Genomic DNA, 6,000 nt, shown 5'->3' on the forward strand with positions numbered 1-6,000 from the left:
AGTACGGATCTTCCGGCCCTGGACAAAAATATGGCAGCAGTTCACATGTCCGCTCCACTGTTTTACAAAGTGGACAAAAATGTGTTCCATGCCACGTCAAAGCTAGTCCGGAACGTAGTCGCTACATCTTCAATGTTAGATTTGGCTTCATTAGCCATTTTCCGACTCGCAGAAAAATCCGACACGGCCCGGATTGCTAGAGTTACCTCCTCCTATTACCTATTCTCCTAACGTTAATGTGGTCGGGGAACGAATTTTAAGGAGAAAGCAAATTTTTAGTAAATTATGTTTCTCCGAGAATACTTACCCGATCACATTACTTAAAAACCCTCCCAACCACCCCACTATGCGAGCATCCTCGTATAATATATATCGCTCAGCTTAAAAAACTAGTGACACCTGGCAGTGGCAAGGGGAGGTAAGGGGCAAGAGTTATTGCCCTTTGGTCTATATGCGATAGAAAAGACGAATTTTCGTTTTTTAGTAGGGCTGGATTCAAGAGGTAGCAGGCTTATATCCTAACGTTAATGTGATCGGGTAAGTATTCTCGGAGAAACATAATTTACTAAAAATTTGCTTTCTACTCGTATAGTCTTTTCAGTAAATTTTACACAGAAAGCTGCCTGGGGATAAAAAAAACTGTATAATAATTGCTTCACATTCCCTATTATATACAATAGCAATCATTGATACAGAGCACCTTTATAATTGTTGCCCCGAGCCCCCACCTACAACATAGCCAGATTTTCATAGTTTAAAATTGTATGCCTCCTGAATGTTGTAGCCCTAGGCAACTGCCTTTTCTGCATAATGGGATATCCACCTCTTGAATAAACTAATTCCTGTGCAAACATACATGTAGAATTCATTCAGCGGAGAACATTTTGGCTTCAGAGTTTGCATACGTTTCTGAATTAATCACTAATTTGACTATGAAATATTCAAAATAAAATCCTTAATTAAAACTTACAGATATGTTTCTATCTGTTCTGAATCCTTTCAGCAATCATTTTTATACAGTTCAATACAGACCTCTCTAAAGAATTAAAGAGGTCTGTATTGAATTGAATACATGTATTAGAGACCTCTCAAATTAAATTAGCTCTATATAACAATTATAGACCTCTCTATTACAATTAGAGACTACTCTAATTCAATTAGAGACTACTCTAATTCAATTAGAGACCTAAATTAATACTTTTTTATGTCTATAATGGAATTGTAGATCTCTCTAATTCAACTGGAGACCTCTACAAATCTGTTTAATTCTGTTATAGAGCTCTCTAATAGAAATAAAGACCTCTCGAATTTGACAATTTAGTTCAGCAAATCCATAAATCAGATGCTGACATCTTTAAATGAATTTGAGACTTCTTTAACTCAATTACAGACATCTCTAATTAATTTTAAAAGATTTTCCAGGCTTCCAAACCAAACATTCTTAAAATGAAATAATAACTTCTCTCTTTGTTAATTTTTTTTGTTTGTGAGTTGACGTATGCATGGTAAATTTACACTATCGCTATGAACCAAAATGGGTACACCACAAGAAACAAATCGTATGACCAATGCTGTAGACACATGGTATCTTCAGTCTGAAAAGCAATCAGGTAAATATTAAAAGTTTTATGCAAAGTAGGACATTATTACATGACAAACATAATAAAAATCCTGACTATAGACAAACAAAATCGGGTCCCAGTTCCACTAAAATTCTCATTTCGTCTCTTCAGATTGAGATATTATAGTGTCTTTATGATACTTAGACACTATCGGTATTTTTGTCTGATGTAGAAATGCTGGAAAGGATGCAAACACGCTTTTGTTTTCAAATCTGACAAATGGAAACCTTTTTATTTTTCAAAAATACAGTTCAGGAATTCCTCAAATTTGAGGAAATCCTTAAATTTTCCTCATAGGTGAGAGAATGTTAATTGAAAGAAAATTTCAAGATTATATCACTGTATTTTAATCATTAACTTAGAAAGTAAATTTTATCTAATCTTTATGCAGCTTCTTTCCATTTTGAAATATACCTGACTTTTGTGTTGTCTGAAATGAATGTTTGTTTATAGATTTGGAAAAAAAATCATGAAAAACTAAGCTTTATGAATAAGTCAAAAAACCTTAAAAAAAATTAACAATAAATAAGTAGACAATCACTTTATTTTAAATCGAGGTAGGATTTTCGCAATTTAGAGGAAAGAAGCAGAAATTATGAATAATACAAAATTAAAAGGAGGATGCTATTGAATCACTCCCACCCTCATGTCCAAACAAACAAAATTATACCCTTTGTCATTCCAATAATATAGTCATTTGCAATTTCAGGCTAAATTCTACTAAATCATCTTTTATTCCATCAATAGTGGCCCTGTGCAATAATATTGAACGGAATATACAATGTAGCATTAGTTGCAATGCCTTCAAAAAGTTTAGTAAATCTAGAAAAATTACTAGTTTTAGTCATCAAGTCTTAGATATTATTCCTGCTAGATTGTGACAAATTATAAACACATTAATTGCCTATTTTCACTGTGTTCCACTTGTTAACACCTGTTTTTGGTTTTGCAGTAGCATAGAAACCACTCTACATTTCTCTTATGTTCTATCCCAAATAGTAACAACAAAGTAGGTGTTTTGGCTGTTTTTATTCTATAAATGCCACAGCCTCTATCCGGGATAGTATTACCCATGACTTTTGCTAATTTTAGCAACAAAACCACACATGTTGTGCATCCTGTGGGTTAGAGTATTAGCAATAATAATCCAAGAAAGTGAAGTGGCCCAAACAAACAGCCAGAATCATGCAGTGACTTGCATGGCTTTGTTGCTAAATTTAGCAAAAGTATTGGGAGAGATACTGGTAATATCTAGGATTGAAGCGATTGCAGTTTTTTATCTTGATAGAGTACAAAACTTAACGTAAAACATTTTATTGATATACTTCTCAATTAGAGAATTTTTTTCCTTATATAACCATGCCAACTGTGTATCAGCAAAAACAAATTGCAAAACAGCATGAAATATATATACCATGCCAATGCGAAAAGCTGATATACTTGAATTATTGAGACCCATAGTTGCACTGGATCAACCTGCTCCTCATCCACCATCAGTTGCTAAGACAACAACTGTTGATAATACAGCAATGGGGTACAACAACGGAAACAATTTGCACAAGATATATACTAATGATATTAGGTGCATATGAGGATGAACAAAATCATCGCCATCGTAGTGCATCACTATTGCTACTGAAGCTTAAATGTGTTTGTGAAAAGGCAATTGGCAATCACAAGTACCTGAATTTAAATTTTGTACGCATAGTGCTGAATTAGAAAATCGTGTGGCAATTATCACACATACATACAAACCAGGCAAAGACGCTCGACAACAGTAAACAAATATGATTCCTGAATCACATTGGTGTTAAATGCTCTGGTATCTCAGGTGTTAAAGCAGATATTATCCTTAATGCACATTTGCTTGTACAGCTTAGTCGTTACAAGGATGGATTTAAAACTACTACAGTGTGGATTCACAGCAGTCCCCACACTATTCTGATTCTTAAAGACACCAAGGCTATCAATCAGTGATGAAATTGAAAAAGGCATTTAAAAGATTATTGAGACTTTGGATAAGTACACCAACGCAGGCTCAGGATGGACTGTTGACCGATGCACGTAAGTTGAGATACATATCGGCTCAGCATGGACTGTTGACCAATGCGCTCAAGTTGAGATACATATCTCTCCACATCAACTGCTTCATGGGGCGAGGTACATACCAATGCCAAAGTATGTTCTGCCACAGTCAGTAATAAATGTTAAGAATTCTGACAACTGATGTTTTGAATGAGTGACCTTATCCTTAGTACATCCTGCCAGTGACAGTAAAGATCTGCATCAAAAAATAAATGCCAACTGAGGTGAACCCAATTTTGGCAGTATAGAATTTCCTATGCAGGTTATCAAGGCCACACTGAATAAATTTGAAACACTTAACCAAGGTATTAATCTTGATGTGTTTACTTGGAATAAAGGTTTTTATCCACTTGCACTATCCTCACATGGACAGCAAGAACGAATCCAGATTGATTTATTGTTGATGAGTGGTATGTTTGGTTCAGAGTTGGTATTGCATTATGAATGGATAAAGAATCTAGCCTGGATGCTTAACTTACACAGCAAGTACCACGGTAAAAGTATGCATGCATGTTATTTAAAACTCAAAAACCCGTTTGAAAACATTGCTTTTATTATGGTGCGATCTGTGAAAACCTGTGGCGGAAAATAATGCCAGAATACCACACAAACAACCAGAAGGAAGACATTCTGCACCCATACCAAATGAAGCAGAGAAAAATAGTTGGCTGGAGCAACAGCAACTACATGAATGACATGCACCTCAAGAACCTGCACCCCAATGCAAAGGAACATATATAAAAAGTATCAACATCAATCGAAACAAGAAGGCCTTGGTGGACTATGTGACCCTAACAATCTCACAGATCAATTGGAAACAGTTGTTTGATCAATTCAGGCAGCGAACAATGTAACAGAAGTCAAGAATGGGGCTGCATCAATATGTTAGAAGTTGTTCACCATTGACATCGTAGACAGAAATGCATGCCCCGCATTGTTGCATGAGCCTGTCAAACATATCAATGATGCATACAAAAAACTCCATTTGTGTAACACCAATTTTGCTTTCTGAAACAATTGAGATGCTTTGTATGCAATGCAAAATATATGCTGCAATGCAACAAGCGGCTGAAAATACAACCCATAATGCTACCTTGGTGATTACAATCGCATTAACAAAACCGGAATTTGGTGTGACTTTATCAACAACTATTACTGCTGTGGATTCACACACACTTGAGATTATACTTTCATTGCTGCAAGTTTATTACCTTTGACTTAATATCCGATTACAATCGTTTGGCAGTCTTCCAGCGAACACCAAATTTGTGTTTTCACCAGATCTTTGATCATCTTGGGGTGTGATAGAACTGGCTACAGGGGCGTATGATATTACCTCAATTGATGATGAGGTCCGACGAAGAACTTCGGTGTTGACCGGTAACTACTTTACAATTTCTATACGCAAACACGAGCCCACAGAGCTCCGTCATCGCAATTGAATATCTGCAATATCTGGTTAATATTGAACAGTCATCATTGAGAATAGTGTTTGGTTGGCCCAAAGATCTTCTCAAAATCAACAATTTATGCATGTATCATCTGCATCCGAGACTGGATATCATATTGCGCCTGACATAGAATTACATCAACGACAATACTCAATTTAGCCTGTGATGCCATCAGTTGAAATTATGAAAGCAGATCTGAAACGACAGGTGTACTTGTTCAAGGTTATAAACTGTTTGGGATTTCACCAACTGTGGAACCAGATGATTTAATATCGATTACTCCCACAGTTCCTGTGTATCTTCCATGTCATAATAATCAGGTGACACATAATCATTTTACATTGACAATACAACTGCGTTAGAGATCGACCTGATATTAAGATTAATGACAGTCGTACGTGGACGTGTTAACAATTGTGTCTTGTTAATGCCGAAAAAAGTTTACATGACATATTATAAAACTGGCCTTGGTGACACTGTTCATGGATTGTTTATCGAATGCACCAAAAGTGTTTGTGGCATTGTCATAACGAGCTGCACCAATCGCAAGAAATGTTGCAATGCCAATTATTGATAGCATCAAAAACGTTGCCGTGGATCAAATGGAGGGGGGAAAAATGGAATTACAAACGGCTCAATCGCTTCGAGATTGACTAGGATAGCTATTGGCTTGAGTGTCACAAATGCGGTTACACTACCATCAACATCAGATATGCCAGATGCGGTTAGTAAAATCATTATGAAACCGCTCAACAAATGACTGTCAGATTTGGTGATTGCAAATCTGGCAACGGGAAGTGGCTTATGGTTGAGGACGTGAGTGACAATAGCAGTTTTGCTCT

This window comes from Sinohyriopsis cumingii, chromosome 3, assembly GCF_028554795.1.
Source record: "Sinohyriopsis cumingii isolate HCF-2022 chromosome 3, ASM2855479v2, whole genome shotgun sequence".
NCBI classification, from domain to species: domain Eukaryota; kingdom Metazoa; phylum Mollusca; class Bivalvia; order Unionida; family Unionidae; genus Sinohyriopsis; species Sinohyriopsis cumingii.